Source organism: Podarcis tiliguerta, assembly GCF_965153285.1.
Source record: "Podarcis tiliguerta genome assembly, chromosome: W".
NCBI lineage: Eukaryota > Metazoa > Chordata > Lepidosauria > Squamata > Lacertidae > Podarcis > Podarcis tiliguerta.
The window spans coordinates 4,093,837-4,120,694 of record NC_139552.1 but is presented as its reverse complement, the minus strand read 5'-3'; the positions used below and the strand labels follow the sequence as shown (position 1 = coordinate 4,120,694).

At 45.7% G+C, this 26,858-nt stretch overlaps 1 protein-coding gene across 1 annotated transcript in view; it reads right to left on the bottom strand.

Annotated features, from left to right (window-relative positions):
* Positions 1-26,288, bottom strand: part of LOC310668845 (uncharacterized protein) — a 64,434-nt gene extending 38,146 nt beyond the window's left edge. Inside the window, exons 1-2 of the mRNA XM_083422192.1 lie at positions 25,868-26,288; positions 25,033-25,509 (exon numbers count right to left, since the gene is read on the bottom strand). The gene's annotated coding sequence lies outside the window, so the exon portion shown is untranslated. The remainder of the gene's footprint in view (positions 1-25,032; positions 25,510-25,867) is intronic.
* Positions 26,289-26,858: the final 570 nt, after the last annotated feature.

Here is a 26,858-nt window from a genome sequence, read left to right as displayed (position 1 = left end):
GTTGAGTGGAACATAAAAAGACTGAGACAAAACAATTTTGAACATGCGAACAAATCTGGAAAATGGTTGGCCTGGCAAATTAAAAAAAGGAAAGAGCAAAGTACAATAAATAAAATTACGGCTGAAGGTGAAGAGATAGTCAACCCGAAAGAGATAAGAAAAGGGTTCCTGGATTATTACAGAGGACTTTACAAGAAGAAAGAAAGAAATAATTTGAGGAAAATAGAGAGATATCTAAAAGAGAAAAAGGTGCAAAAGATCCCTACTGAGAAAAAACAGTGGTTAAATACCCCAATAGAAATCGAGGAAGTAAAAGAAGCTATTAAAAATCTGAAAAGGGGAAAAGCTCCGGGCCCAGATGGATTCACCGCAGGATACTATAAAGAAATGAAACCTATTGTGCTAACACCGTTGAAGGAAGTCATGAATAACATCTTAAAAGAAAGAGACATCCCAGAAACTTGGAAAGAAGCATATATTACATTTTTACCAAAACAGGACTCTGATTTAACCCAAGTAAAGAACTATAGACCGATTTCACTATTGAACACAGACTATAAAATATTTGCAGGGATACTTGCGAAGAGGTTGAAAAGAATATTACAAGATTACATTCATAAGGATCAGGCTGGTTTCCTTCCAGGCAGGCAGATGAAAGATAATATAAGAAATGTAATCAATATAATGGAATATCTGTCTGTCAGGATTGAGAAACAAGCCATGCTGATGTTTGTGGATGCAGAAAAGGCATTTGACAATATAGCTTGGGACTTTATGCTGAGAAATTTAGAGTATATGGAAATCGGTGAAGAGTTCTTCAATGGAATCAAGGCAATTTACACGGAACAGAGAGCTAAGCTTATAATAAATAATGTTATTACAGAAGAACTGAAAATCTCTAAAGGAACAAGACAAGGATGTCCGCTTTCGCCATTATTATTCATAACGGTGTTAGAGGTCCTTCTGAATTCAATAAGACAAAATGGAAATATAAAAGGGGTAACGATAGGACAAAATGAATACAAAATTAAAGCATTTGCAGATGACCTGGTGGTAACAATAGTAGAACCAACAGAGACGGCCAAAGAAGTGATAAAGGAAATGGAAAAGTTTGGAGAAGTGGCAGGGTTCAAGTTAAACAAGAAAAAGACCAAAATGATAGTGAAGAACATGGATCAAAGTGTAATTGAAACAATGCAACAGCAAATTGAAATAGAAGCAGTCAAAAAGGTGAAATATTTGGGAGTATGGTTAACTCCGAAGAATATTGATTTGTTTCAAAACAACTATGTACCAGTGTGGAATGCAATAAAGAAGGACCTGGAAGTGTGGGGAAGAATGAAATTTTCATTTTGGGGAAGAATATCTACAATTAAGATGAATGTGTTGCCAAGAATGTTATTTCTGTTCCAGACTATCCCTATAATTAAGGGGGGTAGTCTATTTAAAGAATGGCAAAGAGCGATTTCAATATATATATATGGCAGGGCAAAAAGCCGAGAATACAATTTAAACTTCTAACTGATACAAGAGAAAGAGGAGGCTTTGCCCTGCCTGATTTGAAATTATACTATGAGGCATCATGCCTTTGCTGGTTGAGAGAATGGATAAAATTAGAGAATAGGAAACTGTTAGATTTAGAAGGATACGATAACAGATTTGGTTGGTACGCGTACTTGTGGAAAGAGAAAAAAAAGGTACATAAAGGTTTTGGGGACCACATCTTCCGAGGTCCATTAATTGAAGTTTGGGATAGGTATAAAAACCTATTGGAACCTAAAGTACCACACTGGTTATCACCTCTAGAAGTTATGAGTGTAAAGAAAATCAATATGAGAAGTGATTGGGCAACATATGGTCAATTGTTAGAGAAGGAAGGAGGAAAATGGAAAGTGAAACCATACGAACAAGTTAAAAAGTATGTTTATGATTGGTTGCATTATTACCAGGTGAACGAAATGTTCAGAAAAGATGTGAAAGAATGGGGCTATGCCGACAAAGACTCAATTTTCCAGTCAGAGATAGTAAATAAGGAGATTAAAAATTTCTCAAAAATGTATAATTTGTTATTAGAATGGAATTTAAAAGACGAAGAAGTAAAGTCGGTGATGATACATTGGGCCAGAGATATTGGTTATAATATACAGTTTGAAGACTGGGAGAAGTTATGGAAGGAGAACTTAAAATTTACAGCATGTATGGCATTGAAGGAGAATGTGAACTGTACAGAGACATTACAATAATGACCATTTCATTTTTAGTTCCTTTTTCAATAGTCTCCAGCACAGAATTTGGTTTGCCAACATAGCCACTATACTGCTCAGCACTAATTCCAGATCATGCATGAATAAATGAAATAATAGTGGTTCTGATCCTTGTGGGACCCAACTGCTCACTTTCTTTCACTGGGAGAACTGTTCATTTCTTCCAACTTCCTGTCGCTTGACCAATTTGTAATCCCCCAGTGGGCCCAATCTTTGGTCCCATGGCTGGTAAGATTACTCTCAGTAGTCTGGTGAGGTTTCTAATGGAAGTCCAAGCATATCATGTCTAACAGCTCACCCTCATGCAGGTGCTTGTAACCCTTCTCAAGGAACTCCAAAATGCTGGCGAGCAGGACTTCCTTTTGGAGGGAAGCTATGGAATGCACATGATTTTCAAACAGTGGCTCACTACGCACTCACCCTTGTGGCACATGAGTGCGTGTCCTCTGCACCCTCCCAGTGCAGACTGTTTGTTTCTGTTTCCTCACTGAGCAGCTGCTTGCAGTCACAGGACTGTTTACATCATCCCCCCTCCCAGCCCCCCCCCCTCAACCGAGGGTCTGGACCCAGCTTGCTGGGGTACACCGCATGGAAATCACGGAGGCAGGCAGGTGCGTGGACGTTGGCTGCTGGTTCCCAGGAACAGTCCTCAGGTCCATACCCCTTCCAGTCTATGAGATACTGCAGCTTTCCACTGCGGCATCGGGAGTCCAGAATGCGTTCCACCTCGTACTCAGGCTCCCCGGAACCAAAACTGGCTGCGGTCGGGGGCGGTTCGGGTGGAACTCGTCGGGCGGGGCCACCAGACTCAGAAGGGACTTGTGGAATACCGGGTGAACCTTCACGGTTGCGGGCAACCGGAGACAGAAAGCCACAGGCGAGACCTAGTCCACGATGGGAAACGGGCCGGTGAAAAGGGCGTCCAGCTTCCGCAAAGGTCGAGAGGGGTGGAGGTGCGGAGTGGAGAGCCATACCAGGTCACCAACGTGGAGCTCCGGCCCCACCTGGCGCTGGCGGTTGGTCTGGGACTTGTACGCCTCCTTGGCCTGGCGCAGTTGCTCCATCAATAGCTGTTGCTGAGACTGGAGCTCCTGAAGCTACTCTGTCACCGCAGGGACTGCGGATGCCAGCAGCACATCCGGGAACAGCCGCGGATGATAACCGTAACTGGCCTGCAATGGGGTCTGCTGGGTGGACGCATTCACCGCGTTGTTGTAGGCGAACTCCGCCAATGCTAGGTGGTCGACCCAGTCATCAGGCTGGTAGCTGCAGCAACACCGGAGGTACTGCTCCAGCACCGCGTTCGCCCGTTCCGTCTGGCCATTGGTCTGTGGGTGGTAGGCTGATGATAGACAGACCTCTGTCCCGAGGGTCTGGTGTAATACTCGCCAGAAACGGGATGTGAACTGAACGCCCCGGTCGGACACCACACGCTCAGATAGGCCATGCAGGCGGAAGACATGCCGAAGGTATAGCTGAGCGGTTTCCTTAGCTGTGGGTACGGATGGGCAGGGGGCACAGTGCACCATCTTAGTGAAATGGTTGGAGAAAACTAGGAGGCAGGTACAGCCACGAGACGGGGGTAAGTCCACCACAAAGTCCAGCGAAACCGTGTGCCAAGGACGTGGTGGGACTGGCAACGGCTGAAGTAGGCCGGGGGGGGTCGCCCGGTAGGGCCCTTGGCCCGCCGGCAGACATCACAACCAGCGATGTAGCGAGCCACGTCAGCCTTCAAGCGAGGCCACCAAAACTCGCGGCTTACCAGATGGGTGGTCCGATACCGCCCAAACTGTCCTGCTGCTGGGGCATCATGGGTCATCCGGAGAACCTCAGCCCGCAGTGGCCCTGGCGGGATGTACAGGCGACCGTGGTGCAGCAGAAGGCCCTGGTGCAAGACCAGCCCCGGATACTGAGGGCATGACCATTCGGCCAGTTCCCGGAGTCGTTCCTGGGCCCAAGCGTCGACCCGCTGCTGTTCCCGCTCCCGAGCCAGCAGTGGCTCAGCCTCCTGAGTGGCCAGAAACACGGCCGGTGGAAAAATCGTTGTTGGTACTGCTTGCTGTACCGTGTCTGCGATGTCTTCGGGTTTCCGGGACAGGGCAACCGCCTTCTGATTTTGGGAGCTGGGGATGTAGCAGATCCGGAACTGGAACCGGGAGAAGAACAACGCCCACCAGATCTGCCTTTGGTTCAACTTGCGGGTGGTCTGGAGGTACTCCAGGTTCCGGTGGTCGGTTCTCACCTCCACCAGGTGTTGTGCCCCCTCAAGATGGTGGCGCCAGACCTCAAAGGCCACCTTGATGGCCAGTAGTTCCCGCTCCCACACGGTATAGTTACGCTCCACTGGAAGGAGCTGGCAGGAATAGAAGGCGCAGGGTAACAGTGGCGCATCAGGTCCGTGCTGCTGAGACAAAACGGCACCAAGAGCCGTGCTGGAGGCATCGGTCTCTACCACAAAGGGTCAAGAGGGATCAGGATGTTGCAAGATCGGCGCCCTCTTGAAACAGGCTTTCAACCCCTGAAACGCCTCCTCTGCCTCCTTGTCCCAGGAAAATGGTGTCTTGGGGCGCAGCAGCCGGGTCAACGGGGTGGTGCGCTGAGCATAATCAGCAATGAAAGTCCGGTAATAGTTGGCGAACCCCAGGAATCACTGTAGGTCCTTGCGGTTCCGAGGTGCTGCCCATTCCCGAACTCCTGCCACCTTCCCAGGATCCATCTGCACCCCATCTGGAGAGAGTCGGTGACCAAGGAAGTCCACTGACTGCTGATGGAACTCGCACTTGCTGAGCTTCGCATACAGGCGATGCTCCCGCAAGCGCTGCAGCACGGTCCAGACATGACCCTCGTGGCGAGCCGGGTCACGGGAGAAAATCAGAATGTCATCTAGGTACACCACCATGTACTTGTCTAGTAAGTCCTGGAACACGTGATTGATGTACCGTTGGAACACAGCGGGCACGTTGCACAATCCGAAGGGCATTACCAGGTATTCAAACTGCCCATAATGCTGTCTTCCACTCATCCCCGGCTCAGATCCGAATTAAATTGTAGTCCCCCTGGAGGTCTAGCTTGGTGAACACCTGCGCCCCTTGCACCCGCTCCAGCAACTCCGAGATAAGGGGCAAGGGGTACCGGTCTGGGATAGTAATCTTGTTCAGGGCCCGATAATCATGGCAAAGACGAATCACGCGATTGGCTTGGCTCCCCTTCAGACGGTTGCCAAACGCAGTCTCCAAGTGGTTACATTACCCCACATAGTCTGTTAGCAAAGGAGAGTCTTGCCGGAGCAGTGCCAAAGCCCACTTGGCCGCCTGGTCCTTTAACAAACTGATCAAGAAGTGCACCTTGGTGCGATCGTCAGGAAAATTCCGGGCTCGCCCCTGAATATACAGCTTGGCCTGGGCGAGGAACATGGGAAAGCTGGCTGGGGACCCATCAAATTTCTCTGGCAGGGCCAGTGGGTACTTGCCAGAAGCTGGGGCGTCGGCCCCAGGAGCCGGTAAGGCGTCCAACCACTGCTGAAGCGCCGTAACCGCATTGCTTAGCTGCTGAACAGTGTAAGTCAAGGCCTGGTTCTCCTGGGCCAATGCCACCAATGCAGCTGCCTGGTCAGCCATGGCTTCTGGGTCTTCCCAAACACACCCCAATGATGGGGGAGTGGTGGTGTGGCGGGAGCAAACTGTGCTGGTCCCGGAGGGGGTTACCGTGAGGCGTGGTCAAAGTCTGGTCCTGGGCCGAGGGTCTGGAGACTGTCCACCAAGGGGGAAGCTGGGTTCAAAGCAAAAAGCCAGGCATGGTCGGGAACTCCGGAAAGACAGGTCTGGGTGCTGGCAGAAACAGGTTTCCAACATCGTTGCTCCCGCAACCTGGGACCGAGCTGACTGGCCTTTATCTTCTCTGAGGCCAGGGGCAGTCCCGGCCCACAGGTGACCCGCCTCTCCTGGCCTTAAGGCGAGCACTCCTCCTGAGAGAAACCAGTTCCCTCTGCCTCTCTGCCCTGAGCCTCTGCAGCTCAGGAGAGGCTGGAGGGTTACTGGACCCAGGGGGGAGGCTCACCTTCCCCTGACAGGGCTGGGAGAGGCGCACCTGTAGGCAATGGGTCCTCAATCACCTCCGGAGCCAGAGTGGATTCATCTGGTGTCTGCTCCTGAGGATCCGGCACAGGTGCAGGCGCTTCAGATTCAAGGCTCTGCCCCAGCTCAGCCAGCCCTGGAGGAGGGGACTCCTGTGCAGGCTGGGATTCCTCCGGTTCAGCCTCTGAATCAGATTCCCAGGCCATCACAGTAAATATCCCAAGGCCAAGGCAACAGAGCAGCGCAGCGAAAGCTCAACACGCGGAAAAGGCAAAGGCAAAGGTCCGAAGTCCAGGACAACGCAACACAGGGCAATGGTCTCACGCTACACTCCAAAGGTCCAGAAGATGTCTAGATCTTTCTTCGTTGTCAACTCGGGAGCCACCAGGCACGTCTGTCAGGACAAATATCTCTTTGTGTCCTTTACTCCGCAGGAAGGTGCGATTCACCAAGCGGATGACCGTACGATCTCCAGTCAAGGCTATGGAACGGTTGTTCTTCACAGCTTGGATGCATCTATAAACAACATTCTTCTTGTTCCAGATGCTGCACACAATCTACTGAGTGTCTCGCAGCTGACTGAACAGGACATAGATGTTTCCTTCAAGAAAAGGAAGTGCACCATCACCAAGAAAGATGGCTTTGTATTGCATGCTGATTATATTGATCGTTTGTTTGTATTGCATTATGTTGATTCTGTTGATGTTGTGCAGGATGAAACTTATTGTATTGCAGATACTAACAAGGTTTTGCATGCAGGATGTTTTCATGATTATCACCGGAAATTTGGTCATTTGAACTTCGAGGCAGTTTCCAAAATGCCTGCCTTAGTTGAAGGTGTGACTATTAAACCCTGCAGGTACCACATGAAGTGTAAGGCATGCGCAGCAAACAAGGTCAAAATGGCTGCAAAAGGTAAGGTGTCTAGTAGACAAGCTACAGAACCATATCAAGTATTGCTTGCTGATCTCGTTGGTCCACTATCACCCTCTTTGGGTGGAGCCAGGTACTTCATGGTCCTCATTGATTCATTTTCCAGGTATATTTATGTGTTCAATCTCAAGCAGAAATCAGAAGCGTTTCCTAGGTTCAAGGAATTCTGTGCTTGGTTGAAAATGTGCATGGTAAACAGGTGAAGTGTCTATTTACAGATCGAGGGGGAGAATTCACTTCTCAGCAGTTTGAAGCTTTTCTGACTGAGAAAGGAATTCAACATGACCTTTCAAGTCCACGATCTCCATGGATGAATGGACTTTGTGAAAGGGCAAGCCAAACATTAATTCAAGGCTTGAAAACCTTGCTGCATGATGCCAATCTTCCAGAGAGTTATTGGGCAGAATCACTCAGCTGTCTTGTTTACACTTATAATCGCAGATTATCATCTCCGATTGGTTGTACCCCCTATGAAAAGATGTTTGGCAAGAAACCATACATCAAGCACATGAGAATTTTTGGTTCTGACATGTGGGTTCACACACCACAAAGCTCCAAGTTAGGCAAACGTGGTTTTCATGGTATCTTTCTAGGGTATCAGAAAGGTTCTTACAGAGTGATGATGACTGACTCTAAGACAATTAGGCTCACTAGAAGTGTTGAGTACAATGCCGAGTGGGGGGAGAATGTGGGAATTTTCCAGTGTTATCCTGATGACAGTGAAGAGTCTGAGGATAAGCAGCAGCAACACCCCACATCCACTGACGAAGGTTCGGATTCTGATTCTGAAACTGAATCAGATGATTCAGAGGATTTCAAGAGTGCTACGGCCTCTATGCAACCCTCTGAAGGCTCTGATCGAGAATTGGAGGAACCATTATTCACTATAGGCCACTTTTCTCCTAAGAAAGAAGAGGAAAGTGTTGAAGACTTACGGCTAATTCGCAGGTCTGAAAGAGCCACTAAAGGTAAACCTCCAAAGAGATTTACTGATGAATTTGCTAAGGCAGCAAAAGCTGTAACTGCTGTTAAAAGCTCCAAGAAGGTATTTGAACCTTCAAGTTTCCAAGAGATCCAGGCTTTGGATTCAAAGGATGCTGAGCCATGGTTAACTGACATGAAGGCTGAGCTTGATTCCTTAGAGAGGAACAAAACATGGGAGCTGGTTCCAGTAGTTCCAGGAATGAGGCTGGTTAGCAGCAAATGGGTATTCAAAGCAAAGACAGATCAAAATGGTAAGATAGTCAGACACAAAGCCAGATTGGTAGCCAGAGGTTTTTCACAGGTAACAGGAGAAGACTATCACGAGACCTACTCACCCACCATGAGATATGAGAGCATTAGGCTTATGCTCAAACTTGCTGCAGAAGAGAATCTACATGTTTCTCATCACAATGTGAATAAAGCATTTTTGTACGGAACCTTAGGTGAATCACTTTATATGCTTCCACCTGATGGCGTACAGGTAAAACAGGAATTTGTTTGTTCTCTGAAGAAGTCCCTATATGGTCTCAAGTAAAGTGCACGGTGCTGGCACTCTAAACTCACTGAAGTATTGTTTTCTCTGGGTTTTCAGCAAGGTAAAGCTGATCCATGTGTATTTGTCAAAGAGGAAGGGCAAAAGAAGCTGTATTGCTTGTTTTATGTTGATGATATTTTTTCTTTTGGAAGGATGTCAAAATGTACAATAGCACCCTAGCTCAACTGAAAGAGCACTTTGACATGAAAGATCTCGGTGAGGTAGCCAACTACCTATCTCTGGAAATAGAGAGAGACCAAGATGGTAATATTCTAGTACACCAGTCACGGAAAATTGCTGATGTGTTAAGCAAACTAAACTTGATGGATGCTAACTCTGTAGACACACCGATGAAAACAGGTTTTCAGGTAGATGACACTGAAGGAGCATTTTCTGACACTACACTGTACAGAAGTGTGCTAGGCAAACTAAACTTCATTGCCAGATGTTCAAGACCTGACATTGCAGTTAGCTGTAATTTGCTAAGCAGACAAGTCAACAATCCTACAGTTAAGGATTGGAAAGCTCTGAAACGCATAGCACGATATTTGAAAGGCACTATGCACTACAGACTGAGATTTAACAATCAGAAGTCTGGAGGTCTTGAGAAATTTGCAGATGCGAGTTTTGGAAGTGACACTACAGACAGGAAAAGTACGTCTGGAGTTTGCTACATGTACAATCAGGGTCTATTTGATTGGTCGTGCAAGAAGCAAACAACAGTTAGCTTGAGTACTTGTGAAGCTGAACTGAATGCACTGTCTTATTCACTTGTGGATTGTGAATGGTTGTTACAGTTGTGTAAAGACATGAAAATTCCTGTCAAATGTCCAATCCAGGTTTATCAGGACAGCAAAGCATGTTTGGCTTTGCTGACTTCAGAAGGTTGTAAGCAAAGCACGAAGCACTTGCAATTGAAGCTGCAACATGCTAGAGAATGTGTTCAGAAAGGACTCGTAACGTTGTCCTACATGCCAGGTAATGAAATTCCTGCTGATTTATTGTCCAAGGTTGTTCCAAAGGATCAACACTGTACCTATGTACAGAAATTGGGTTTGTACTGATATTGTACGAACACACTGCCCAGTGATGTTCACAGAAAGGGGGAGGATGTTAGTTTCTGTTTCCTCACTGAGCAGCTGATTGCAGTTACAGGACTGTTTACATTCCACAGTCCAGATACTGTTGGATTCTCACAGGAAAGGGAGACGGGATGTGACATTACTGGTTTCCTGTTTCCTTTGTTCTTTCATTTTCTTTGTTCAGTTGCTCTCTGCTCTCACACAGAGAACATGTATATTTCTTTGCTCTCTGCATAGCTTAGTAATAAAGTATAGCAATGTAGCCCATAGCTGCCTCACCCTTCTGTTGTGGACTTTGTTGTTTTAATGCTCTGCTGGGCTCAAAGGAAGATGAGCCATATCAGCTCGGATGACCAGAGCTGAAATTTTAATACAGACAATCAAAAAGGGACAAGAGCAAGTGCAAGGATTGTTGATGGAAGGGGATCTCTTCTGATTAAGTATATCTCATGGCCTGTGGGAATGGGAATTATCAGATGTTTCTGAGGCATATGACATCACATTAAAAATCAGGTGCAACCACCACTTAATCCTGTTATAAGGCAATAGAGGAAAAGCAATATTCTAGCATTGTATGCCATCAGTTCTAAGGGCAAAACAAGACTGCGAAACACAAGATTGCCACAGGGACTTGCAGCAGGGCAGCAGTTGTGACCTCCTTGTGGGAAAAGCACCACGGGGGCCAAATTTGGATTGGCACCACAGTGAAAGGGGAGAATGGGCTTCAGCCTTCATCCTGGCCCTTTTAAATAATAATAATAATAATAATAATAATAATAATAATAATAATAATAATTTATTATATTTTTAAGCTGCTCTCCTCACCAAAGTGGGCTCAGAGCAGTGTACAACATCAGAAATTCAATAAAACAGATAGATTAAAAGACAATTCGACTCCAATAACTGAGGCACCGTGACTAGGATAAAAGGGGAAGAGGGAAAGGACCAACAGGAAGAGGGAAAGAGTGAGAAGAAAATAAAAAGGGGAGGGGAAGGGAAGGAAAAGGTAAAAATAAAACAATTGCTGCCCTCAACCTTAGGACTGGTGAAACAACTCGGTCTTACAGGCTCTACAGAACTGAGATCTTCTTCTTCTTCTTTGATCACTCGTAGCCGAGTAAGATTGCCTTCCATAAACATGGTTTTAACAGTGAGTCTGTAAGTGACTGTGGAGGCCAATTCTGGACCCACATGTCCTTCCACAGTGGGGACATTGGTTCCTGGGCAGTAGTTGATCACGGTGTGGATTTGCCAAGCATGCCTTCCTCTTAGCACGTTTCTCCCTTGTGTCCTGAGTTTGAGTGTCTTCAAAGTCCATGACACCTTTGATAAAGGCTGTTCTCCAACTGGAGCGCTCGCAGGCCAATGTTTCCCAGTTGTCAGTGTTTATACTACATTTTTTAAGATTTGCCTTGAGACAGTCTTTAAACCTCTTTCGTTGACCACCAGCATTACACTTTCCATTTTTAAGTTTGAAATAGAGTAGTTGCTTTGGAAGATGATCATCAGGCATCTGCACAACATGACCAGTCCAACGAAGTTGATGTTGAAGAATCATTGCTTCAACACTGGTGATCTTTGCTTCATCCAGTACACTGATATTAGTTTGCCTGTATCCCCAAGTGATGTGTAAGATTTTTCAGAGACACCGTTGATGGAATCTTTCGAGAAGTTGGAGATGGCATTTGTAAGTGTTTCACAAGCATACAGTAAGGTTGGTAGTACAATAGCTTTGTAAACAAGCATTTTGGTTTCCCTGCGAATGTCCCGGTCCTCAAACACTCTGCACTTCAATCGGGAGAAAGCTGCACTCGCAGAGCTCAGGCGATGCTGGATTTCAGCATCAATGTTGACCCTTGTGGAAAGATAACTGCCTAGGTAGGAGAAGTGATTGACATTTCCCAATGTTACACCATTGAGTTGGATTTGTGGCGCTGCAGAGGGGTTATTTTGTACTCATTGTTTGCAGCACTTTGGTTTTTTGGGTGTTGAACAACAGGCCAAGCTTTTCGTAAGCTCCTGTGAAGATATTTAGGATGGTTTGGAGGTCTTCCTCTGAGCGTGCACACACTACGTTGTCATCAGCACACTGAAGCTCTATGACGGAAGTTATGGTAATCTTACTCTTTGCTTTCAGCCTGCTCAGATTGAAGAGCTTTCCATCTGTTCGATATATGATTTCTACCCCAGTGGGGAATTTCCCTTCGACAAAGTGTAGGATCATGGAAATGAAAATTATGAATAGAGTTGGGGCAATAACACAACCCTGTCTAACACCTGATCCCACTTTGAATGGTTCACTTTGAGAGCCATTGTTATCAGCGATTGTTGCTGTCATATTTGTTACAATATGAGAACATCGCAGCTGCAGACAGCCAGCTTGTTGACATCATGTGATATGGCTAGCTGTGGGAAAGTAAATTCCCGGAAGTTCACAGGCTTTGGGAATCTGTGTCCAGTGTGTAATTTGAGACCTTCCTGTTGCGTGTGTAAAGGAAGTCTTTGTCACTTGCTAATAGAGAGATGCCTCGATAGTTTCCGCAATCAGTTCTGTCACCTTTTTTTCATATATATTTATTTATACAACAAGAAAAACACACACACAAAAAAACACAAATACCAAATTACACACAAATTACAAAAATAACCATAGACACATAATTATCTTGGCAAACAATAGAACATCTATTGGTCTTAACACTAAAGACCCAACTTCCCATCTATTCCATATTTCAAATTCATATTATGTATTGCCAATACACATTTTTTTCATAATTAAACTTATTCTCAATAAATCTAATTTCTTCTATCTACCTAGCAACTATTACTGAAGTTCCTCGAATGCTGCAACAGAATTTAAACTACTATATTTATTTTTCAGATATTCTTGAAAACCTCCCATTTAGAAACAAATTCCTGTTTTGATTTATTCTTTATTTTTTCTGATAAACCATCTAATTCGGCATATTCTGTCAGCTTTTGGATCCAATCTTGTATAGAGGGGATTTCATTACTCTTCCATTTTGCTGCGCTCAAAACTCTTGCTGCCGCTGTCGCATATAAAAAGATACCTTTCCTCTTTTGTGGAATATCCAAATCTGTTATTCCCAGGAGGTAGGCCTCTAGTTTTTTATTGAAAGAGATCTTTAGCATTTTTTGCAGTTCTGCATGTATACTCTCCCAGAATACCTGTATTTTCCTACATATCCACCACATATAGTAGAATGTTCCTGAGTCTCCGCATCTCCAACAATTACTTGACACATTTTTATACATTTTTGAAAGTTTCCATGGTGTAAGATACCATCGATGTTGCATTTTTTGAAAGTTCTCTCTAATCGTGTAACAGTGAATTTCCAATTGATCTTCCATAAATTTTCCCATTGGGCCATGGTTATTGAATGGCCAAAATCCTGGGACCACCTCACCATTGCCACTGTTACCTCCTCCTCCTTGACTGGTAAGTTTTGGAAAAGTTTTTCTTTTAGAATTTACAAGATCAGATTAGAATCGGGAAATTTCTACTGAGAACCCCTTTTGTTTGTCAGATTTAAATTTTTCAAATAACTGATGGTATTGGAACCAGTCTGAAATGTGTTCTCTTATTTCCTCAAATTTTTTAAATTTTATTTGGTTATCTTCATTTTTTAGAAGTATTTTATATGTTGGCCAGCTTTCCTGAGTATTTTTCCGTTTTACTGCTATGGCTTCTACTGGAGAAGTCCACCAGGGGACTTTAGGCTCCATCAGGTCTTTATATTTTTCCCATACAGCAAAGAGTGACTTTCTTATTATATGGTTGGTAAAATGTTTATGAATTTTCGCTTTTCCATATATTAGGTAGGCGTGCCATCCCCAGCGGTTGTCAAAACCTTCCAGGTCCAGGAGGTCCAGATCCTGCAACGTGCACCAATCTTTTAGCCAGGTGAAACAGGCTGCCTCGTAGTAAAGTTTTAGGTTGGGTAGGGAAAAGCCTCCTCTCTCTTTTATGTCTATTAAGATCAGGTGTTTAATCCTAGGTTTCTTCCCTTCCCACAGGAATTTGGAAATTTCTCTTTGCCATATCTTGAGACAACCTGCTTCACCCAGTATTGGAATCATTTGAAATAAAAAGATTAATTTTGGAAGCACATTCATCTTTATAATGGAAATCCTACCCAGAAATGTTAATTTTAGTTTACTCCAGGTTACCAAGTTTTTTCTAATCTCTAACCAAGTTTTGGTGTAATTATCCTGAAATAAGTTTATGTTCTTGGGGGTGATCCAAATACCCAAGTATTTCGCTTTTGAAGAGATTTTCAGGCCCAATATTTTTTCTAAGTCGTCCTTTTCTTCTGTGGTTACATTTTTAACAAACATTTTTGTTTTTGTTATATTCAGCTTAAAGCCTGCCACTTCTCCAAATTCTTTAATCAATTCCAGCACTCTTTTCAGACTTTTTTAAGGGTTTTCAGTCATAACAAGTAGATCGTCCGCGAAAGCTTTAATTTTATATGTTTTGTTTCCCAGAGTGATGCCTTTAACAAGCTGATCCCTTCTTATCTGATTGTTCAAGACTTCCATCACCAAGATAAATATCAGTGGAGACAGTGGGCAGCCCTGTCTGGTTCCCTTGTTTATTTTGCACTCCTCAGTAATTATTCCGTTGATGATCAATTTTGCATATTGTTCCGAATAGATGGCATTTATTCCTTTACAAATATTTTCTCCCAGTCCGATTTCTTCCATTAATTTTTTCATAAACTTACAGGACACGTTATCAAAAGCTTTTTCAGCATCTACCAACATAATAGCTGCTGGTTTATCAATTTTAATATCCAAATATTCTAATACATTAATCACACATCTAATATTGGATTGCATAAATCGTCCGGGAAGAAATCTGGTTTGATCTTTATGAATTATCTCTTTCAGCACCATTTTTAATCTATTTGCAAGAATGTCTGCGAATATCTTGTAATCGTTATTTAGCAGTGCAATGGGTCTGTAATTGGCCATGTTTGAGGCATCTGTTCCCTGTTTATGGATAAGAGTAATAAAGCTGCCCTTCCAGGTTTTCGGAAGCTTTCCATTTGCCAGAATATTTTTCATTAGGTCTTTCATGGGAAGAAATAATGCTTGTTATAACTTTTTATAGTAATTAGCTGGAAGACCATCTGGGCCCGGTGTCTTTCCTAATTTTGATCTCTGTATAGCTTGTTGCACCTCCATAGCTGTTATTGGTGAGTTCAAGATTTCAGTTTTTTCCTTAGGTATTATTGGTAGTTTATTTTTGCCCAAATAATCAATTATTTTTTCTAGAGTCTCTGTCACCTTTTTTAAAGAGATTGATAATTTTGGCATCCCTGAAGTCTTCTGGGATTGCTTCTCTTTCCCAGATTTTTTCGATCAGCTTGTGAAGTTGTTGTGTAAGTTCAATTTCACCCACTTTGAAGATTTCAGCAGGTATCTCATCAGGTCCACTGGCTTTGTTGCTTTTCACTTGGTTAATAGCTGTACACAACTCTCCCAGTTTGAGAGATACTGCAAGCTCATCTCTAATTTGTTTTTGTGGGATTTGTGAGAAGACCTCAGCAGCTATGGGGGAGTTGTGGTTAAGGAGGTGTTGGTGGTGTCCTTTCCAGCACAGTACAATAGCTTCTTTATCTTTTAGAAGTGTGGTACCATCTGCTGAGCATAGGGGGCATATGCCATGATTTATTGGTCCATAGATAGTCTTTGTGGCTTTAAATAAATTCTGTGCATCATGAGTGTCGGCTAAGTACTGGATCTCTTGAGGGGTTTTTTATCCACCAGGTGTTTTTTAGTTCTCTGGTTCTTAGAATGGGGTGGGATGGATGTTTGGTTGGGCTTGGAAATTTGTTTGATTTTGATGTTTTCGTAATTTTTATAGTTTTTTGTTTGTATTGTTTTATTGGTTTGTGTTTTTTTAAAAGGTTTTATTTTGTTCTTAAGGGGAGGGGTCAGGGCTGCCTGGGAGTGGGTCCCAGCCAACAAAATGGCTGGGGCATGTTCCACAGGGGGGGGGGGGATGCACTGGGAGAACCGATCTCAGTGATCACGGGTAGGAGGAGGAGTTACGCTAAGACCAGACCATGTCATTACCGAGGAGGCAGGTTTAGTCGTTGTCTGAGGACTATCCCTGCCTCCGGGTCTGGTCCTGACCGGATGGATACTAGAATTAGCAAGGGATACCCACATGACCTGAAGGTGCTGCTGTGCAATACCAGGTCAATGATTCATAAGACCACTGCTATTGACTTGATCATGGATGGAGGACTTGACCTAGCACGTGTAACAGAGACTTGGTTGGATAAAGCAGATGGGCCTGTCCTTGCCGCTTCTTGTCCACCAGGATTCTCTTACGCACAGCAACCCAGGTCATGTGGGCGGGGAGGGGGGGCTGCAGTGATTTTTAGGAAGTCATTAGTTTGCACCAGGCGTCCTATTGGGAAGACCCAGTTCTCTGAGAGCATGTTCTGGAAGTTGGGCAATAGGGGCAGTACAGGATTCCTTTTGGTGTACCGACCTCTCCGCTGCACCAAGGATTCCCTGCCCGAGCTGCTCCAGGTCGTGGCGGATGTTCTCCTGGAGACACCTAGTTTGGTTGTCCTAGGGGATTTTAACATCCATGCCGACACGACCTTACAAGGGGCCGTTGGGACTTCATGGAAAGCATGGCCTCCATGGGGCTGTCCCTGAATAAGTCTGGCCCAACCCATAGCCACGGACATGCCTTGGACCTGGTGTTTACCTCTATGGATGTTGGTGATCTGACACTAAGTAAAAGCGAAACGAAAGAAGTGCCATGGTCAGATCACTTCCTGGTGCAACTGGACTTCTCTGCGACCCATCCCCTCTGCAGGGAGGTGGGACCGATTCGGATGGTCCGCCCCCGCCACTTAATGGATCCAAATGGTTTCCAGAGAGTGGTAGGGGATGCTTTATCCCATGTTGATGGCCTTTCAGCTGATTCCCTGGTGGCCCGCTGGAATGTGGAGTTAACCAGGGCTATTGACTCTTTGGCTCCGAAGCGCCCTCTCTGATTGCATGGAGCCCGAACAGCCCCGTGGTTTTCCATGGATCTGAGGGCAATGAAACAATCGTTGAGACGGCTAGAGCACCGGTGGCGGATAACTCATTCCAAATCTGACCGGACACAGGTTAGAGCTCAACGTCGAGCCTACCAAGTGGCGATAGCGACGGCGAAGAAGACTTTCTTCACCGCCTCTATTGCATCTGCAGAAAACAGCAGCAGGAGACTTTTTCAGGTGGTTCACAATTTAGCAGAACCACCTGCTACATCGGGGCCCAGTACGGGCCACATTATCTCCTGCAATGATTTTGCAAAGTTTTTTGCAGATAAAATCGCTCAGATTCGGCAAGAAGTAGACTCCACCATGGGAGCAGGGCCGGGGCGGGAGAGTGCTAGAGTCCTGTCTAGTCACGTTGCGTGGGATCAATTCCGATCTGTTACCTCCGAGGATGTGGATAGGCTGCTTGGATGAGTGAAACCAACCACCTGTCTCCTGGATCCTTGCCCATCCTGGCTTATAAAAGCTAGCCGGGAAGGACTGGGCGATGGGCTTCGTGGGGTGGTGAATGCTTCCCTCTGTGAGGGAGCCTTCCCAGACCCGCTGAAAGAGGCGGTTATTAAACCGCTTCTTTAAAAAACATCTTTAGATTCGGCCACAATGGCCAACTATCGCCCAGTCTCAAATCTTCCATTCTTGGGCAAGGTGATTGAGCGAGTGGTTGCTGAACAACTCCAGGCACGCCTGGAAGAAGAGGACCATTTGGATCCCTTCCAGTCGGGATTCAGGCCTCATCATGGGACTGAAACTGCCTTGGTCGCACTGGTTGATGATCTCCGGCGGGCTAGGGACAAAGGTGAGAGCTGTTTCCTAGTTCTGCTGGATCTCTCAGCAGCGTTTGATACCATCGACCATAACATCCTTCTGGACCGTCTTGAGAGGCTGGGAGCTGGGGGCTCTGTTATACAGTGGTTCCGCTCCTTCCTCCTGGGTAGTGTTCAGAAAGTGGGGGGGGGGATGAGTGTTCAGACCCCTGGGCTCTCACTTGTGGGGTGCCTCAGGGTTCTGTCCTCTCCCCCATGCTTTTCAACATTTACATGCAGCCACTGGGAGAGATCATCAGGAGGTTTGGGCTGGGTGTTCATCGGTATGCGGATGATACCCAGCTCTACCTCTCTTTTAAATCAGAACCAGTGAAGGTCCTGTATGAGTGTCTGGATGTGGTTGGAGGATGGATGGCGGCTAACAGATTGAGGTTGAATCCTAACAAGACAGAAGTATTGTTTTGGGGGGACAGGAGGCAGGCAGGTGTGGAGGATTCCCTGGTCCTAAATGGGGTAACTGTGCCCCTGAAGGACCAGGTGCGCAGCCTGGGAGTCATTTTGGACTCACAGCTGTCCATGGAGGCACAGGTCAAATCTGTGTCCAGGGCAGCTGTTTACCAGCTCCATCTGATACGTAGGCTGAGACCCTATCTGCCTGCGGACTCTCTCGCCACAGTGGTGGATGCTCTAGTTATCTCCCGCTTGGACTACTGCAATGCGCTCTACGTAGGGCTACCTTTGAAGGTGACCCGGAAACTACAACTAATCCAGAATGCGGCAGCTAGACTGGTGATTGGGAGCGGCCGCCGAGACCATATAACACTGGTCTTGAAAGACCTACATTGGCTCCCAGTACATTTCAAAGCACAATTCAAAGTGTTGGTGCTGACCTTTAAAGCCCTAAATGACCTTGGTCCAGTATATCTGAAGGAGCGTCTCCACCCCCATCGTTCTACCCAGACACTGAGGTCCAGCACCAAGGGACTTCTGGCAGTTCCCTCATTGCGAGAAGTGAGGTTACAGGGAACCAGACAGAGGGCCTTCTCGGTAGTGGCGCCCGCCCTGTGGAATGACCTCCCTTCAGATGTGAAGGAAAGAAGCAGCTATCTTCTCTTTAAAAGACATCTGAAGGCAGCCCTGTTTAGGGAAGCTTTTAATGTTTGATGTATTACAGTATTTTAATATTTTTTGGGAAGCCGCCCAGAGTGGCTGGGGAAGCCCAGCCAGATGGGCGGGGTATAAATAATAAATTATTATTATTATTATTAGAATTGGCATAGGTTTTTTTCTTAGTGACACAGTTTCTATCTCTTTGCCAGATCTGAAATGCCTTCCTTTTCTTGTCAATCATGTGTTCAATCTCACTGTCATTCTCATCAAACCAGTCCTGGTGTTTCTTGGCTTGGTATCCAATAGTTTGTTCACAGGCTGCAATAATGGATGTTTTTAGCTTGGTCCAGTGTTCCTTGGTGTTATCAGGGAATTCTGAAAGCAGATGATCCTTAAGAGTCATTTGGAAGCAATCCAGCTTAATGGGATCTTGAAGGGCTTGAGTGTTCATTTTGCGCCTTGGTTTCCTTCCTTGAAGCCTGAGTTTAGGTATAATCTTGATAGCCATCGTGGAGCGTATTTGTCAGTGATCTGTCCAGCAGTCGTCGGCGCTCGTCATAGCTCTGGTGAGGAGCACATCACGTCGATCTTTAGCACGGACAATAACATAGTTTAGGAGATGTCAGTGGTTTGACCAAGGATGCCTCCATGAAGTTTTAAATTTATTTTTCTGTCAAAAGAGTGTGTTGGTAATAACAAGGTTGTGTGCTGCACATATCGTCAAAAGTAAGATTCCGTTCTGGTTGCTGTTGCCAACTCCTTCTTTCCCAATAGTCCCAGGTCACAGATCAAACTCTCACCCAACTCTTGCATTAAAATCACCCAGAAGGATAATTTTATCTTCCTTAGGCATCTCTGATAGGATGGTATCCAGCTGAGAGTAAAAATTTTCTTTAATGTCTTCATCGGCATCCAGTGTTGGTGCATAAGCGCTTATAATAGTAGCCTGTTGGTTTTTTTGTGAGCTTTATTCGAAGGGTTGAGAGTCGCTGATTAATGCCGGTAGGAGCTTCACAAGATCATTTTTGATAGCGAAGCCTACCCCATGTATTTGATGTTCTTGTTCAGATAGACCTTTCCAGAAGAATGTGTAGCCTCCTTTTTCTTCCTTCAGTTGTCTCTTGCCTGCTCTTCAGGAGTCTTGAAGCGCTCCAATATCGATGTTAAAACGTCGCAGCTCTCTTGCAATGATGGCAGTTCTGCGTTTAGGACGTTCACTGTCTGTGTTATCTGACAAAGTCCATATATTCCATGTTCCAAAATTCAATTGTCTTTTACAACCCCTGGGTGGTGACCCCACTGGGCACGGTAATCCAGTCAGGGGAAAAGGGAGGCAGACTATGTTTAGGGCACCTTTTCTAGCCCCTCCCCCTTTTTGGGATGAGCAGATTGGATCTTAAAAAGGGCTGCTCAGTCATGGATACAGCTGCCAAGCTGCTCAACTGCCTTGTTCCTTGAGTCAGAATGACTGAATCTGTATCCAACGCCCATGTGCTAGGATACATGACTAGGGGCTTCCAGATTTCATGATCCTGCCCCTGTAACCATTTGCCGATTGCCATGGGTTGGGATTTTGGAAGACGCCTGTGCATGAATTTTTTAAATGTGTGTAGTTCAGTGCACACTGACCAACGCACAGTCTTCGCAGTAGGGCCCTGTTCTGAAGGCATGAGTAGTGACGACGAACTGGTAGATCCTATCTGCTGCAGCCTTCATCCGCTTTCACAGCCGTTGTAACATACCGCTTGTTATCATCTGCCTATTCTGCCGTTGAGGACTTCTTGGAGCATTCTTTGTCTAGCTCCTTCCCTGTTATGTATTAAGCTTCGATCCTAGAACAATAGGCAAGTAGGATCCTAGAATGCAACAACTGATTGGCTTGCAGGAAAAGACCAATCAGGCTCCAGGAGGGAAGCAGAATCAGACAATCAGACAGGACTCATTGTGTAAATAATGTATATAGAAGCCAGAGGTTTGGGGGGCAATTCAATCACTGTTTTACAAGCATCAATAAAGAGCATGAAATCACTACAGGACTCCAAGTATATTTCATTCCCTTTGACGCTACCGCCTTGGGTGACCCTGCTGGGAGTACAAGATTCCCAAAGGCTTCGCTCACAAAGTTCATAGGACTGTGCAAGCCCACTCACCACAACAAGGTGATGATCCAGCGAGTGAAAGAACTGAGATAGATTGCACTGAGCCCTGGTCTCATTAGACCAAGTGTTCCACCAAAAAGGCTTTGGCTCTGGTTGAGGACAGCTGGATATGTTTTGGGCCAGGGACCACCAGTAGGTTGCTGTTAGATGAGCGTCACGCTCTTTGGGGGGTGTATTGGAAGATAATACCCATAGATAAGAAAGGTCACAGACTGTGTAGGGTTTTAAAGGTTAGCACCAAAACCTTGAACCTGATTCGATACTCCACCTGGAGCCAATCCAGCTGATGAACAACCAACTGAATGTGGGCTCTCCACAAAGTCCCAGTAAGAACTCATGCATCTGCATTTTAGACCATTTGGAGTTTCTGGAGCAGTCTCAAGGGTAGCCCTGCGTATCTATCTGCGTATCTATCTACCTACCTACCTACCTACCTATTTATCACATTTATACCCTGCCCTCACCAGATCAGGTGTAGAGCAAGTTAAAGTAGTCTAGTCTGCAGGTGACTGCTGCATGGATCACCATGGCTAGGTTGGAAAGTGACAGGTATGGTACCAATCGCCTAACCTGGCATAGATTAAAAAATGCCATTTTGGCTACATTTGTGACCAGTGCCTCCATAGAGACAGAAGCGTCCAGGATCACACCGGGACTCCTGATGGCGGTTACAGGTGATTTTTGCGCCCCATCAAGAGCTGGGAGCTGGCAAACCAACTGAAATCATTCCAGCCCAGCCATTGGACCCCCATCTTTAATGGATAGAGATTCAGCCGACTCCGTTTCCTCCATCCCAGCACACCCACCTAAAAATTGGCCAATATATCCAGGGTAGCATCTGGCCAGGGCAGTAGATCCATGATGTTTGTGGTAAGATTTGTGGTTATGTACAAGATATTTGAATAAAGGGCAAATTTGGGGTTCCCCAATGCAAAAACTCTGAGGATTCATGAGGATCCGTGCTTCGGAACAAGGTTTTGGGCCATGGAGTTTCCAGGAAGCCGTGAATCCTAGATTTTTGTGGTGCAGGCTGTGACGCTGGCTATGATGTGTGATTTGACAGTGAGTTTGGCTTGGCCCAATGCAAAAAGTGTGAGGATCCATGAGGATCTGTGCTTCGAAACCATGTTTTTGGGCCATGGAGTTGCCAGGAAGCCGTGGATCTGAGTTTTTTGTGGTGCAGGCTGTGCCCATGGCCACAATGTTTGATCTGATGGTGACTTCTGGTTGATCTAGTGCAAAAATTATGAGGATCCATGAGGATTCGTGTTTTTTAACCATGTCTTTGCGCCACCGTGGCCCCAGGAAACAGTGAATGCATGATTTTTTTTAATATGCCAGCAAGTTTGGAAAACTCAGCAGTGGCCAGAGGATTGGAGATCAGTATACATCCCAATCCCAAAGAAGGCAGTGCCAAAGAATGCTCCACCTACCGCACAATTGCACTCATTTCACACGCTAGCAAGGTTATGTGAGGAGAACCTGAGCTTACAGGGTTAAACAGCTCAGAGTGTACGCCCTGCCTACTATTTGGGAGGGGGAGATTCTGCGTCATATCCGAGAGTCTCCAGCCTTTGTTCTTTCTACTTTCGCTTTTGAGGAGAGTGGACGTGTTTTCACAATGCTGTTCGACAATGAATAGTTTCTGCTTAAATAAAACTGCTTTTAGCCGCTAAGATCCTGAGTGGACTTTATTTAAGCACACTGGAGTAAGCACCGGAGCTTACAGCTTTCTCTGACCGCTGCTGCTGATCTCTGCGTGTTGCTCAGAGCATCGGAATGTCTCCTTTGAAGTCCGGAGGCCTGGCCGGTAGCTGCGCAGCCGAAGCGGGCTGGACGCCTGGATTTATCTGAGCAATAAATCAATCACCTTAAGAGGTTATGGATGACAGTTATGGCAATTAGAGAAAGCCTGAAGTGCTGTGTGCTTAAAAAAGGCTGTGAAAGCTGAGAAGCTGCTGTTTTTGCTGCCGGAAGAAAAAAATACCTGCTTTGAGGCTCTGCCTGGGAGAAAGCAGGGATGCTGGCTGCAAGCTGTGTGCTGCAAAGGGACGTCGGAGGCCTATCCTCGGAGCCGGTTGGTACGCGTGAGTACTCCAAAGCCCCAAGGGGGGACCGGGGGAGGAGATGGCTGAGCTCCAGGACTTTTATGATGTCTCGTTTGAAAAGCTCACAACCCAGTCCTGGGATATCTGGGTTAGAAGAGTAAGGGGGTGGTTTTTGGCCACAGGGCTCTAGAGTATAGTCCAGAAGGAGCCGGCCCCACCCACGCCAGTTGCTGCTGAAGATGGCGCAGCAGACCTGGAGGCTGCTTTGCTGGAAGATAGAGAGCAGAGAATGCAAAGAGAGCTCTGCATGTTGAAAGCCAGTGTAGACGCTTTGCTGTTGCCCCACCTGGAGGGCGTTGAGTCGGCTCAGGCCGCCTGGCAGGTGCTGAGGAGTCTGTGTGAAAGCTCAGCAGGAGCCCAGGGCCGGGAGAAAGCCGAGAGCAGGGAGGAAGCCGAGAGCCCAGTGGGGGCTGCTGGCCATGTTTCTGACGTTACAGCTGGGAGTAGCTGCTTTGTCTCCGAGGGGCCGTGTGATGTAGAGGCCCGCAACCAGAGTGCCGGGGAGCGTGCAGGCCCAGGCTGTGCACCCAAAAGTGGGGGTGCTGGGAACGCAGAAATGGCTGAAGAGAGAGCTGTGAGAGCTGTTGCTACGTGCCGCCGCTGTTATCGCTGTGGCTCCCCCTCCCATCTTGTGAGAGAATGTCCAGTGGAGGCACAGGAACAGCCGAAGGCCGGGACTTCCGGGTCGGCGCCATCGGTAATGGCGGACTCCCTCTGATCTCCGGAGGGACGAGCTCCTCTGAGGAAATTGGGTCTACACCGCTGCGGCGAAGTGGGGACCCCTCAAAACGCAGGCAGGTGAAGCTTGCGAACGTGGGACTCGGCGGGCACCTTTTGCGCCCCCCCAAATTGGCAAAGGAACCCAGTTACGGGCGGGGTGTGGCGCGGTGCTGTGAGTCGACTGCTTCTTCTTCAGAGCGAAGCCGCACAGCTGTTATCGGAGAGCGCTGACTTCTTTCTGTGACAATTCAGATTTAAAAGGAACTACCCGTGAGTAGGGGAAAAATTGGAAATAAAGAAGAAAAAAAGGGATTAATTTGGAACCGAAGCGGTAAGGTACAAACAGGAAGTCCGCCTTCCGCTTTTTGTAAATAGATCAAAGCAAAGAGACTTTGAGCTAAAATCCTGAAAGACGTTTAAAAGGACTAAAAATCCAACGTCAAATAAGAGATCTCCCCTCCTGGTTGCGGGAGAGTTGGGGGGAAAGGTTGGAACGATATATTTCCTGCAGAAAAGAAGATAAAGTTTAAAATCCACCGCTTAAAAACCTGGGAACGGGCTGCCAAGGGACAATAGCATGCTGTATAGCGAAAAGCGCTAAAGTACTTTTTTGACAGCTAACTCTGCAAAGAGAGATACAGTGTTTCTGGTGGATCTCTTTGGGTATTAAAGTAACTGGGACTAAGGGAAAATTGATACTATCGTCCATTTAGAGAAAGGGGGACCAAAAAAAAAAAGGAAAAAAAAAGGATACTTTTATTAAAGCAACAAGTTGATTGATACTGTGTCCCCCTAGTGGATGTTGGAAACTGTTAAAATATCAACTGGGCTAGGGGAAATTTCCACTGCAAAATATACTTTAGCCGTGGGATCGACCTTGAGTTTTATCTAGAGTGTTATGGCAGATGGGAAAGAAAAGATAGAATTGCTTCAAGAAAAAACAACGAGGTCTGGCAAATCTTTTCGCCCAGACATTGGACAGCAGAGAAGAGCCTCAGCATCTGGCCCATCAGGGGGTGCTCCTGCACAACTTAAATCAAAAGGCATGTCAACTGAAGAAGTTTTAGCTGTGGGACTAGCTAAAATTCAGAAATCTTTGAACAATTTAACTGCAGAAGTAGCTGAAACAAATAAGCGAGTTGTGGAAGCATCAAGTAAAATTGACCAAAATACTACAAGTATTAATAACTTGGGTCAGAAGGTCACTACTAATACGGAGACCATACAGAAATTATTACAGGAATCTACCATGACCCGAAAGACGGCTGAAGAAGCTAAAGAGATAGCAGTGGCCACAGGGGAAAAAATACCACCGATACATAGACAATTGGAAGACCATAGGTCAATGTTGTCTATGATTGAACTGAAGGAGAAACAAACAAACCTGAGGATCAGGGCTGTACCTGAACTTGAGAAAGATAAGCTAAGTGACTTTCTTATGCAGGAATTTGCAGACTTTTGGGATTTAGATCTGGAGAAGGAAGAATTCAAGATAGTGAGTGCATTCAGGCTCGGAAGAGGGGGAAAGAAGACCAAGGTGAGAGACTGTCTGATTACCCTCAGATCAAAAGAGGAGAGAGATAAAATCTTGGGTCTGCATTTCCAGAAGGCCCTGAAAATACATCAGTCAAGAGTGGAGATATTTAAGGACATTCCGAAACATCTTTTGGAACTTAGATCTAACTACAGTGGTGCCTCGCAAGACGAAATTAATTCGTTCTGTGAGTCTCTTCGTCTAGCGATTTTTTCGTCTTGCGAAGCAACCCTATTAGCGGATTAGCGGATTAGCGCTATTAGCGGTTTAGCGGCTATTAGCGGCTATTAAAGGCTTAAAGGATTAGCGGATTAGCTGCTAAAAGGCTATTAGTGGCTTAGCGGCTTAGAAAAAGGGGGTGGGGAGCGAAAAAAAATCTCAAGACATTTTCGTCTTGCGAAGCAAGCCCATAGGGAAATTCGTCCTGCGAAGCGCATTGAAAAACGGAAAACCCTTTCGTCTAGCAGGTTTTCCGTCTTGCGAGGCATTCGTCTTGCGGGGCACCACTGTACGGAGATTTGGTTGCCTTGCTGAGAAGCAATAGCATTATTTTCAGGTGGGAATTCCCCCAGGGCCTATCCTTTAGTATTAAAGGAAGAAAGATTAAAATAAGATCAGTGGACGACAAAGACAGATTTCTAAAAGACTACGGGGAAGATCTACAGAAAGGACTTGGAAAGGAGCAAAGAGTACCGGAAAGAGGAACAATAGACAAGGCAAAAATACTTCCTGATTTAGACAGCTTGGAGAAGGTGGTACCACCGACAGAGCAAGAAGCAGCATTGGGTGCAGTTGGAGGAAAAGCAAGGTAATTACATCATGTCTCTGCAACTACTAAGTTGGAATTGTAACGGTCTGAATTCCCCTCAGAAAAGGAAACAGATTTTTCATTTGTTAAAAAAGGAACAATTGGACTTGATTTGTTTACAGGAAACTCATGTGATAAGGCTACACAGAAAAGTGTTGATTAATAAGAGATTGGGTCAGGAGTTTATTTCATCAGATAGAGTTAAAAAAAGAGGAGTAGTGATTTATGTAAAGGAGAGCCTATCACCGAAATTCATTTTTAAAGATGATCAAGGAAGATTTGTGGCAGTTGAAATTCAAATACATGAAGAGAAGTTTTTGATAGTAGGTGTATATGCACCAAATGAGGGGAAATCCCAATTTTTTAAGAAGTTGCATGAGACATTGACAGACTACATGGACTATAATGTGTTTTTGATGGGGGATATGAACAGAGTGGTATCTACAAATATGGATAAGGCACAAAGACAGGTAGTTACTAAAGATGGCAGACTACCAAAAACCTTTTTTGAGATGACAGACAATCTGGATTTAGTGGATATCTGGAGAACGAAGAACCCCTTGGGAAGAGAGGGAACCTTCTTCTCTGAAGCCAAAATGACATGGACAAGAATTGACCAAATATGGATAACTAGAAGTATGGCACCAAAGACAAGAAAAGTGGAAATCTGCCCCAAAACTTGCTCCGACC